The sequence below is a fragment of the Dermacentor albipictus genome, chromosome 6 (genome assembly GCF_038994185.2).
Source record: "Dermacentor albipictus isolate Rhodes 1998 colony chromosome 6, USDA_Dalb.pri_finalv2, whole genome shotgun sequence".
In the NCBI taxonomy this organism is placed as follows: Eukaryota; Metazoa; Arthropoda; class Arachnida; order Ixodida; family Ixodidae; genus Dermacentor; species Dermacentor albipictus.
The window spans coordinates 90,311,632-90,324,915 of record NC_091826.1 but is presented as its reverse complement, the minus strand read 5'-3'; the positions used below and the strand labels follow the sequence as shown (position 1 = coordinate 90,324,915).

The 13,284-nt window shown below is 43.4% G+C and overlaps 1 protein-coding gene across 1 annotated transcript in view; it reads right to left on the bottom strand.

The window, feature by feature from the left end:
• The window catches only part of LOC135912395 (uncharacterized), a 120,776-nt gene that overhangs the window by 106,960 nt on the left and 532 nt on the right, over window positions 1-13,284 (bottom strand). Inside the window, exon 2 of the mRNA XM_070541017.1 lies at window positions 9,706-9,805. The gene's annotated coding sequence lies outside the window, so the exon portion shown is untranslated. The remainder of the gene's footprint in view (window positions 1-9,705; window positions 9,806-13,284) is intronic.

The window sequence follows — 13,284 nt, the reverse complement described above, 5'->3', positions numbered from 1 at the left end:
CACGGCTGTCGCATCGGCCACGTCGCTCGTCACTGCCGCAACCGATGGCCACCAACTTCTCGGACATACACCGCCGCGTATTTCCGCACCTTTGGACCTTCTGTTCCCTATACCACCCGCCATAAACGCACTGCTGCTGATGCTCCTGCTCCGAACCTTTGCTACAGCCGCTCGCCCTAATCTCGACGCCATCAGTCTCGTTCGCCCTAACCCGGTCGCTTCTCTTCATCGCCTATCGCCGCGCGAACGACGATGAAGTTGGTCTGTGCCCTTGGCGCGAGCGAGTGTCGGCCTGGCTGTCTGGTTCCACTGTATATAGTCGGTAAATGGCCTCTTTCGTGTGTCTCTCCACACTTAACAATATGAACAACAGGGACACAGAGATGCTTATTCTAGAATCACACCGCGCTTTGTGCCGATTGTGCCTTTCTGTGTCCTTATCGCTCACCTTTCGCTACAACAAAGTAGAAGCAGTTCTCGGTTGCATTGAGCTACAGTGATTGGTTGACATTTAATTCCTCAAGCAACTTCACAAATAAATTTTACGACCTAATTACATTTATGGATAAAAGCATGATCGCCTCCCCCAATGCAGTATACAACCTCCCCATTCACAACACAATCAAGAAATCAAGAGCTATGTTCTGAGCATTAGACAGTAGCTTGAAATTAAGGAAACAGTGCATTTTTACAGAATGTTTGAAGGTCCGATTGCAAAACTCCTGTATATAAATCTTAGATTCTGTTTCAAGTGAATATACCTTGCAATTTGAGGCAGCGCAAATTTACAGAACTGCAATTGGCACCTAGATTTTTGCCACCTGTATATATTTTTTGCGGTGCAAATAGAAGCACATGCGGACTAGTACGGAGTAGAACCGCGTTTACAGAGTCTGACTGTACGTGCCACATATTTATTTTTACCGATATATTACCGATATATTACCAAGATGTACCAACATATCCTCAAGGGCAGGAGTGACGTAAGAATTTGGAAGAGCTTTGGAAGAGATACAGTAAAAGCTCGTTAATTCGAACCGCAAGGGGAAGCCGCTTCAGTTCGAATTAACGAAAGTTCGAACTAACGAAAGTGAAGTAGAGCAACAGTACACTGCGATTTGGAAGCAGTAGGGAATGTCAGAAATTTGGCGTGTCAGAAAGTGATGGCGTGTGCCGTGGGCACACGCCATCTTCAAGTCGAAGCTCTGGGTCCGACTGTGCCACACCACCGATGTCCACCGAAACGAACGTTAGCCGAGGCTTAACACCATCACAATGAATCGCGACGGCCGATACCTCCTAAGCTGAAAACAGAGGTATACAACCGATGAAGACTGCCGAGACAAAGACGCCGAACATGTTAAGGTGGCGAAGGCCCTGATTCGTTGGTTCTTGATTGCAAGCGCAGCTGCGACGTACTTGATTCGCTGTGTTTTGGCGTTTGCCGTGCCATCTCCGCACAGCATTAGCCGCTGTACAAGATTTGTAAAGCCTCCGAGATTCGCAACGGGCAAGTAGTCTCGGAGGTTACGTAGAACGGAGAGGCGGCAGCCGCCGCTGCCTTCTGGCTGACCCCGCGTCGGTTAGATTTTTTTGCGATTTTGCCTTCTCTCGCCGTTCTTTCCGTTTAGGAGGCAATACAACCTTGTGTGTAGGCAGTAGGCGCGTTTCTCTGGCCGTGTGCCAGGCGAGCGTAGTTCGAATTATCCGTGAGGGAACCTTCTCGCGTTCGAATTAACGGACTTTTTTATACATAGACTTCTGTGGAGCTTGGCCGGACCAAATCGTACAGTTCGAATTATCCATAAATTCGAATTATTGAAGTTCGAATTAACGAGCTTTCATTGTACAGAGAAGGACGAAACTGGGATGAGTTGGACTTAATGCAACTGTCAGACGACCGGATATGCAATTCGTACCCAAAGTAGTAACTGCGTGCGCCACTTTTGGACCATCTGTACTGCCGGCACGAAGTTACTGAACAAGAACAACCTCTAGCATGAATGGAAACTGGGTTCAAAGACCAGTTCAACGAGAAGCCGGCATTCTTCGTATCTCTTTCGGCTGAAGAAGCCTCAGAAATGATTGGACATTTTTCTCATTCCTAAATTTTTCACAGCCCTCTTGTGAGAAAGATCAGGCCGCAGTCTTCTGGTTCTGCTACTTCCTATACGGGTTCATGTGTCAGGTAGCGATAGTATCGTATACGTCACAGCCGACGGCGTGTATCGCCTAGCTCTTATGAACGCAACCATGTTTAGGCACGTCACCCTATCGTATTGCCTGCCTTCCGTAAGCCCAGCCTCGACCGCGCAGGCGGTGCGTTCGTCTGCCCGATAGAATGGTTAGACCATAGATAACAATGCTCTCACTTTATGTGAGACCTATTAGCAATATCTCGACCCACACGCATTGTTATTGAAGCAAAACCCGATTACATATTTAGTGTGTGCTTGCAAAAACCACCAAACAATCCAAAAAGTTGAGCCTAAGTGTGAGAGAAAGTGCGAGAGCCAAAAACCCAGTACACCATATCGCTAGTTTCGTTCGAAATAATGAAAATTTGTTTAGTTACGTTGTATTGCTAATAACGACTGAAAGTTTTCAGCTGCTCACAATTAGTCCACGTCAAACAGAGCAGAAATTAATTCTACTGAGCATTGCCAAAAAAAAAAAGAATTTTCCATCTGGATTCGGAAATTAATACCTGGAGAGCACCGTCAACCAAGTGTGAAAATAAACATATGGTGACGCTATCAGACGTCTGCCAGGCTCTGCTACACAAGACCCACAATCCCTTGGTAATTAAAAGAGAACAGCTAGGAAAGCCTGCAGTGCCATGCGACGCCAAGAAGCTGTTCTATTTCTGGAGCGTCGTTGTCACAGTTACGGCAACTGGAACGATATCTTTAACCACGTAAGAAGTCTAATTTCAAACAGCGGCTACAGAACAGCCGCCATACAAAATTTCGCGCTAGAGTGCGACGATCTTAGATAAGGGAGCTTTTCAACAATAAAGCTAAAACGAAACGCCAGAATTACTGCTCGAAAGAAGTGCCGCATCCCCGAAACGGGGAGAACCAGTGCTCCTCCTTGGGGTTGGCCACCGCGTGAAGGCTGCCACCGGTGGGTGTCCCCGCCACGCTGAAATATCTGGTCACGTGCGGCTATTTGCACCTCAACCTATAGGTGCCTCGTGTTGGGTACTGTATATCGGTTTACGGCAAAAAAAAAAAATATTTGTCTGCCTTTCAGCCTTACGAACGTTGAATCAATAAATACTACCTGTTTATAAACAGTTCCCTCTTTCGCAGTTCCCTCTTTCATCTTTGAAGGAAAATAAACCTCAACTTCAACTTCAAATACTACTTGTTTATAAACGATGTTATAAACGAATACGAGTTTATAACGAGTTTATCAATGAATAAACCTGGGATAGAAGAGCACATTCCCTCCTCCCACCCCCTCTAACGCTGGTAAGTAAATCAGACCAAACGAGGTGATAAATTTTGCCTCATATCTAATCCCACTGGCTTTCGTCACTGCCCAACACTGCAAATTTCGCTTTTACTTTGGGAAATAAAAGAATACGATTCCGCTTCAAACCCGCCGTGGTTACTCAGGGGCTATGGTGTTGGACTGCTGAGCATGAGGTCGCGGGATCGAATCCCGGCCACGGCGGCCGCATTTCGATGAGGGCGAAAACACCCGTGTACTTAGATTAAGGTGCACGTTAAAGAACCCCAGGTGGTCGAAATTTCCGGAGTCCTCCCCTACGGCGTGCCTCATAACCAGAAAGTGGTTTTGACACGTAAAATCTGATATTAATAAACAAAAATTCCGCTTCAAAACTATAAAAGATTTGCACGAAGACCTCGCACTCAAGCTGTTCGTAAGCTTAAGTTCTTGCTACTGTTGATGCAAGGGATTTTACGGAAGGAGGCTGGAAAATGGCAAAGAGCGCTTAGAAAAGGAAAGCGTTGCTGATACGGCGCCGTTGTATAAGGAAGTTGGTTTCGGGCGTGTTTCGTACGAGGACATTCCTAAGGGGTGTAGAGGCTGTTATTCTTGTAGCAAAATATTTATATCAAATTTTGAAATTATTCCATACATAGAACCTTTCGCACAGTCATTTGCTTAAGCAAAAGAATATAAGTAAAAAAAAGTAGGGAGAAATAAAAGCAAGAGTGATACAAAGAACACAATGCTGTTTGGGGAATAGCAAAATACTGTGTATTAGACAGGTCATTAAAAAAATCATTTCTTTCACGCTTAGTTTCACGCTTTTAAAATGTTTACACCTTCTTTACAGGCAGAAAAGATATACGCGGAAGCTGTTCGCCCAGAGCGATTACTCGAAAAAAAGAAAAAGGACACGCAGGCTAAAACATCAACATTCGGAAATTTCTTTTTGCGCGTTGCATCTGCGAGTTCCTTTCGGATTTTGTTATGCAAACGAAATGCAATGTACCTGTTTTCTTTGGTGCTAAAATTTCAAGAAAGTCCGCAACCAGCTATACATTCGCGTTTACACATAGGAATATTGCGAATGTGGCCTTAGCTTTTGCTGAAATTCCGCAAACATGATCTGTTCACATCGGTTTAAAGTATACGGAGAAACATGTTATGGTATTTGTCCCGAGTACAGTAGAAAGCAGTAAAAAGGGATGTGGTGTTGAGGTACCCACGGCCCTTTTATTATGGAATAACGCGTAACGTATGCGACAGGTTTAATCCTGGCTTCCGTTTCTTTCCCGAGTTCCATGAACTAAGAAGCAACATGCAGCGACCTATATGCGATTTTATCGCAAAGCATTCTCCAGTTCCACGTATCGGGTAGCACAGAGAGTACGCCACCCTTGTGCTGCACATCATGAAAAGGCTGCTGTGTTGCAATCGAGGACGTGCAAAAAGACGCTCCTGGGCTTAGATTTAGCAGAACAGGCGCTATGATATAGTCGAGATATTTCCAAGTACGACGTTGTTTTGGAGACAAGCTTTTGATCAGAGGGGACAAATTCGTTATATCAGCTGTAAATAAATAACAAGATGTCAAACAAGGAAATCAATTTATGTAGCGTCTATCATGACGCAAATAAAATCAAGCTTTACGGCATAACAAGGCAGTGACTGTGGTGTAGGGAAATCCTAAAAACGAAGCAATGTTCTGCCTCGTGCAGACAGCGCCGTGTAATCGAACGAGCTTTCGCAGAGCTGGCACTTATTCTGGCGCGCTCCTGCCCGGGACAGCGTTGCGAGACAGATCGCTCACTGACTCACGGACGCTCACGGACGGTTACCCGCGCTGCAGTAGTTAGTCGCGTGGCTTCATTTATCAGGCATGAAATGTAAACGGACGAAAAGTACCTGGCTGTAAATATACCATTTTTAGGTCCCTTCAAATTGTATAAAATTTCTTCATTAACAGTATGCTATCCAGAGCAATAACAAAAAAAAGCTCATTTCAATAAATAAATTCATTGGAATCTATAACAAGATTACTGGCGGCTGCTCTAATCTAGTGTGAACAATATGCGCCTGCTTATGTTTGCGTAGAATGACCCGTATTTCATGAAACGCGGAGCATAATATTTGAGGCACGCTGTGTAGCGGACAGTCTGTACCATCCCCGACATCCCGGTCACCTCTTCCCCTCGACTTGCTGTTATTTTTGTCTCCTCGCATACTATGGTGCGCATGATATCTTGGGATACGCTACAAGACGACCTGATCCTTGCAGTTGTGGACATGCACATATCGATGATAGCGATTTCACTCAACGTCCCGACGGACCTTTCTTGCCGCAGGCAAGACATTGGCCCGACGAGACGTGTCATTATTGCAAGAATATAACCGCAACTTTTCTACCAATGCACACTGTGTTCCTTCGGGTGTGCGTCGAGTGCTACAATAGGAAATGAGAAATTTTCCCGACCACCCATAAGTATATGCTCCAGCACACACACACACACACACACACACACACACACACACACACACACACGCGCGCGCGCACACACACACACACATATATACATACACGCACAGACACACATACACACACACACACATATATATATATATATATATATATATATATATATATATATATATATATATATATATATATATATATATATATATAGAGAGAGAGAGAGAGAGAGAGAGAGAGAGAGAGAGTTGCTCACCGTTATGCGATATGTCATCATTATGCCTAACAAATTTTATCTATGCGTAACAATACACTTCAAGAAGCTACCCTAATTTGTAAAATGTCAAGGTGTTACTCGGTCCAAAAGCATGATAGATGTTGCGGCCTCGTCTTTAAATTGCTGCTCGGCAGATCAGGATCCCAACCATACGCTTTGTCTACATAGCGAGCTTTCATGGTGTAAGCACAAGCTTGCACTAGCCTTGGCTAAGAATATACGGTTTTTTTTTTCATTAAAACCAACGCCCAGGCCCACGTTACTTCTAATATGAGCATTATGAACATGTTAATTTTTCAATGCGAAATTTTGCGCAAGCGTAGACACAGCTTCTCACGTAGGACAGAGTGACAGATCAAAGCTGTTGTCTGCCTTCGTCCATAGCAACAACATGCATGTTCGTAATCCTTTCTACAGTCATTTTGTTGGAGTACCCACTAATGAACTTTGCCTCACGAACTGCTGTTAAGATGTGGTCACATTTATAGCCATAATTTGGTTCAAGAAGCGCCACAAAGACTGAGCCCGTTCCACTGTCCGAAAGATCGAAAGGTTACTTAGGTGATCAACAATGTAGATAAATAACTGGCATTTCCCCTTCTAAAAAGACTGCTTGTATTGTTGACAAATTTCATGGAACCCTATCATTTCTATTAGTATATGAATGCGCATAACTTTTTAACTCCTTTTACGTTTCATTCTATAAAGACCAGTGTTCTCTGCTTTGCACAAGGAATTGCAAAATGCAAGTATCTGGCTTAATAAGTTTAAGAGCAACAATTTCGGTCATGCAGACCTTACTAAACAAATTAATGTTCTGGAAAAGTATGTGTCCCTTAGGTAATAGAGCAAAAAAGCTTAATTTGCAATCTACTTGTTGTGCATTCACTATAAATTGGTTTGTTTCGCGCACAACATAATGCAAAACAAAGCCACTAAGCAACCAAATGGCCATATCTCAAATCAATACTGCTGAGTAAGGTGCCGCCATGAAGGATATAGAATATATCACACCACCAGTCCAGCTTTACACTTACGCCAATACAAGCACAAGAGCTTTCGTCTGCGTTGTCTAAGGCCTGCTAGGAAACAACAAAGTTGAAAAAGATTCTGTTTTCTGCATTTGAAACGGCAGAAAAATGCCAAAATATGGAGAAAGTAAAACATGTACTGTAACAAGGAGATTACGCTCTATGTAACTTCATCGGAGGCAAGAAACAAAAAAAGACATTCAGTCTTCCAGAATTCTTCCCGAGATATCAACCAGTGCTCAGAATAGCCTCGAAGGCCCATTATCGCTACATATACTAAGCGGTTTGTTGCTTCGGAAGAACCACAGACGGTGCCTTGCCCGAATGCCAAGAAATGCATGTTCAATTACATGTAGCTACGCCCAAGCAAATACCGATGAACCTACAACACTGAAGGCGGACATGGCAGCAGTACAAAATGTTAGCTTCCTTTAAATTGGGAGGTTCCCGTTCAGTTAGGTCCTTTTATATATACACTGAAAAATATAGAATGTATCGAGTCATCAGACATCACCGGTAAGCACTTCACCCAGCTGTTCTCGTCAAATGAATCCCCTCTATGTATGACGTATGCAGATAACCCTGGGCAGCTTGTCTGCATAATTACGTGAAGGCGTTTCGAGTTCTCGTCTTGACGCAGATCAGTAAGTTGATTAGCTCTACGTCAACTCTCGAGCTTGCTTAACAGCAACAGCTCAGACAGAAAACTTAAACATCGTAATTATGAACCGCATATGATAGCGCAAAATGACAGAAGGGTTCCTGTCCTTGGGCTTTTTTTCGCTTTACAGGCACACAGAACAGCGAAAGACGTGGACCTAGCAGAATGTCCGTCGCGTTTTTCATGAATATGTTCCATGGTTTTTTCAGTTAAACTTAGTTGCAAGTCGAACGCAGTATCGTTCTCTTTATTTTCTTGGTCCGTGTGCTTTTGAGCTTGTCATTTACGAAGTAATCACATCAACTCGTTAACTTTCGCGTTTCTACCACACTTTCACATCTTTATGTAGCATCAGAACAAGTCGTGAGGTGACACGCACCGATTTCGGCTGTTCGACGTTTCCGCACTGCCACCATCATTAGCGACATGGTTACCTTTAACGAATACTAAATGTTGTCCCTTTTAACACGCTGACAGTCACTTTTTAGTACATGCTCCAAACTGGCCGCCATGCCACGACACCTTGCACAGGCGCAACAATGTTAGCTGCATTTTGCGGAACCTGCGCTGCCCTTAGCCACTTCCTTTTGATGGTTGAAACTTACTTTATTTGCATCATGATGCCTTACAACAGAAATTAAATGCTCTGCTTGTACGTGCCAAAAGCATGATGCGATTATGGGACAAGGCATAGCGGGGCGGCCCCGAATTTCGACCATCTGCGGCTCTTTAATAACGCGCATCCAATGCATGATACACGGGTATTTTGCGTTTAATCTCCACGGAAATGTTGCCGCTACAGCAGGAATCTGGTACCGCGACCATATGCTAGCATATATATATTCTGCTTGGTCGTCGAGACTCCCTATTTATCAAAGGTTCCAGCTTTGACTGCGGGCCTTTTCTTCTATTATCTCTATTCCATACATTTCCCTCATATGTATAAGAGGTTGTGCCGGACACATAGTTTTGCCAACTTTCTTTGTTAGCCTGTGAAGAAGACTTTATTTCTTACGATTTTATTTGCTCAAAATATCAACAACTCACCGCAGTTTCCGAATACCGAAGGTGTCCATAAACCTTCTTTTGCAACTTACACGCTTCACTACATCCTTCATTCTAGAGTATAACTCATCGTCAGTAGGCCCTCCTTTTATTTGTGGGATGCATTTGAATGCACCACCGATAAGAAAAGCTGTGAATTATGCAAGAGCATCATCAATGGTTATGGTAGAGAAGTGACCCCGCGACACATGTGTGAGTTTACGGAAGAGCGTCCAGTCAGCTGATTTTGCCTTCCTCCGAAGAGCGCGTGGCCAGCATTCATCCTATAATTTTTTTTGTGTCTGTTCAGCCCTATAGGAAAGTGGTCGCTGCCGTAGAGATCTTTAATAGGATTCCAATGGAGGTATGTTACTATATTTGGAGATGCAATTCACAAATCAATGGAAGAGTATGTCTTGTAAGCACTATTCTAAAAGCTAGTTTATTCTTTTATAGTCCGCAAGCCCGAATGGCAAAAAGAAAATCTTCAATTAACCATTCTCTCGATTTGCACACAGAGTCCGCCCAAGAAGAGTTGTGAGCATTTAAATCTGCAAGGGCTACTTAGGATATAAGTAGATCGTCGACTAAGGCCTGCAATATTTGTTTGTGTAGCGAGAAGTTAGGGCGTGTTTAGAGAAAGACGACGCTAAGGAGTTTATTTAAAAGCACAGTTAGAACTGCAACTGCCTCGAGGCTGTTTTGGAGTCCAACGCAACCTACATTATCGTAGTCAACCGTGTACACGCCATATCCCTACCTGTAGTTTGTGTGGCGGATGCTCCTGGGCAGAAGCTCTTGCATGACGGTAACCTGAGCTCGGCGTTGATCAGTACGCAGTCCTTCGAAGTTCTGCTTGCCTGGACGGCGAAAGAAGGACGATGCTTGAAATTATTATACGCCGGATGTTACCGCAAACCAGAAGTAAGCTTGTTAAACATGCCTTTAACTGAGAAGTCATTGTCACAAAAGACATTGAAAGCTTTGATTACTGGTCTTAAAAGTCGCCGAGACAACAATCGCGCCAATAGATTGGATAACAGTGGAGCATGCACTATTGATCAGTAAATTTATCACTTGAATTTTCATGATTTGGTACCGCAAGTAAAACGTTTTTGTGACCCATAAAAGAACACGTGTGATTTATGACATACGTACATACACAACAAATGAACGCCGTGTCTCGCATATAGTGCTAGTTTTACGCGACCGTTTTCGATTATCGCATGCGGAAGCCATGTCAACAATTTCAGATGAGAATGACTTAACGCAATCTATTTATTATTTTCATGAGTATATTTTACGAGAACACATTTCTTTGTCTTTTGACATTTCAAGATATATATCGATAAATATATATATATATTACTACAGCTTATATATTTAAAAATTATGTAGCGTAATACGGTGCTTCATACTAGTAGAGCTGCTCATTGAATGTGAACAACGGTAAATAATGATTGTCTCTGTAAGACAATCTGTGAAGATTCTGAGTACACGCAGTGTTTGACAAATAAGCATGAAAAAGAATGTTCCTCGTTGCCTTGTTTCACCTGCCAAACGCCTATCCTATGCCAGTTGATTATGTCCTTGTCCATCGGAGCTAAGAAACACTCTCTGTGCTTTGATTTCAGATTGTAAAAAAAATATGTATATATAAGAAAAAGAGAACCCGGAGGGTTTGTTTAGTGAGAGCAATTGTCAGGCAAATGGCAAGACAAAAGAAAAAAATGAAATTTAATGAGCGTATGGTGGCTTAGTTGACTTATGTTTGGCTTAGTTGACCTATGTTAGGCTAAAGAGTACAGAAGTTGGCAAATATGGAGCGAAACAATTTAACTAAAGCAAGCATGTCAATAACGTGCGGGACTTCTTACATTAGATGGCATGATTCAAAGAACGCGAAAGGGAGACAAATTTTGAAACACCAAATAAGTACAAACTACATAGCCACAATTATTTTAAGGTGAAAGAGTGTGTTTAGATGTTATTTATGGTGAGAGTAAAGCAGCTAAGCCATCGTGGCTTGAATTGCAGCCCAGTGTCAATGCAAGGTGACTACACGAACCATTTGTCTGCGTCTTCCGGCGTTACGTCGAGAAACGGCTTTGCTGTCGTTGTTAAACAGCGAGAAGGAAGCGTAACTCTGACCACCAGCCTACGGCGTACAGTTGGTGGGATATTCTGTAAGTGTCCACTTAGCGGACATGCTTATTTATTATGCTGCTCAAGATCTGAATTGTGGGCTGGGCTGGGGTAAGCGTGAGGAGACAGGCTACCCCAGCCAGTCAGCGTTAATGAAGTCGAAAAAATGGACATGTCCACTAGGTGGACATTTGCAGAATAGCACCCTGCATCCTTGATGTGGAGCAGGCAGTGCTGGGGCATGAAGTGTCATGATCAAAATGTGGTTGACCAAAAAAAAAGCAAAGAGTCATCGTCTACGAAAGAATATTGGGCAGATGAACGCATCGTGATGTGTTTAAGTTCGGCTTGCCGCCTGCTGTGTTGTCCAGTAGCAGAGGGCGGACACGAGTAGAGGCACGAACAACGCCCCGAAGGAAACGAACGCGAAACACAGTTTATACTTGGCGAAAGTAGGGGAATACACTTTTCCCTGTACGCGGAAAAGCCGCGCACGGCTGGGCGCGAGGAAGGATCAGAAACCCGTGTGCTCAAGTGTGTGGTGGCATAAAGCACCAGATCAGAAACCCGTGTGCTCAAGTGTGTGGTGGCATAAAGCACCAAACGCTTGCTCACGCAGACGCATTTGAGGGGCTTCCCCTCTCAAATTTGGTTCTTAGGCAATGTTTCCGTACGAGGTGGATGCTTCAAGTGTTAGAGGCTTCGATTTAAAAATTCTTACGTAACTTGTCAGACCAGCACATAGTGATCGTAAAACTATGGCTATATAGTGTATACAATTATAGTCGTGATAGACTCTACAAGGAAACCAGATCAGCAAATACGGCACCGTTGCCATATAGTGCAAAGGTGATCTAGTTATCGAGTTACAAATTGTACGTTTGCAAAGTAAGAATGATGAAACAGCGCGCAAGAAAACAGTCTTGCATTAGGAGAAACACAGCTTCTAAGGGAAAACGGACCTCAATGTTGAGGTTTCGACAGCGTAGCTTGTAATGAGTACGTGGCACCTCAAAGCTCACGTTTGATTAGGTTCATGAGTACAAGATATCACGACACATCAAAAAAGCTATTTCTTCGTTAAACAAGCTTACTCACGTCAAACTCATGAACATCATCTTACATTCTTGCAGTGTGAAATGCCTAAGGTATTTTACGCAGCTGCTGATGCCGATGATTCGTGATTACCGATGCAGTGCTAAAGGACGATACGCTACCACGGTGTCGACAATTACTCGACAGGTGAGAAACCAGTGCACCTCACAAATATATGTCGCTCATTGGGGCCTATCGGTTGCACTTTTAATGGCAACATTACCACACCATATTGGGGACCTACGACTACGTCATCGCGAGCAGCGCACGCAATAAATCAGCTGAAACATTTCCTCCTTTGAAACACGAATATTCATGATTCGTCCAGGCTTCCGTATGCTCTCGAAAGCAAAAATGGGTTTTACACATGGATATCAAAACGTTCTTGTTTAGTTAAGCTTAAAGAATATGCTCAATGTATTTAGAGGCTCTTATGTTTAGATTAGCACGTTTATCCCAAGGAAACTTCCACTTTCTGTATACAGTGCCCATCGTGTTTTCTTGGTTAGTTCCGAATTTGCATGCTGCTGACAGCGAATTTTCAGAAAACGTAGTTGGTAAACGTTGTCTATGATTATTCGCCTTACACTCTGCTAAATTAAAAATTAAATTCTGTTTGTGCGTGTCAACACCACGAACTGATTATGAGTCACGCCGTAGTGGAGCATTTAAAAATATTTGGACCACCTGAGGTTCATTAACGTGCAACTAAGCCTAAGGATACGGGCGTATTCGCATTTCACCCCCACTGAAATCTGGCCGCAGTGGCGCAATTTGAGCTGGCAGTGCTTCTCGGAACGACTGAGGCGTGATGAAGGGGCCTTTTTTGACACGCCTAATAAACTTTTATGCGCCAACCTCGTAACATTGGGCTTACAGCTACAACGCAGAAGATGTTGTCTGTAGAATTAATCTGTGCTTTATGAAAACACAGTGCTACATTGTAACTGAATGCTGCCAATTTAAAATTGCATTCATGCTCCGATGCTCTAGCATATTTGTCCTGAATATCTCGCAAGATCGTAGACCTGCTACCGCATGCTATCGTCGCCACCTTTTGTAATTCGGTTGCCCAATAAAAGACCACATATACGAAAAT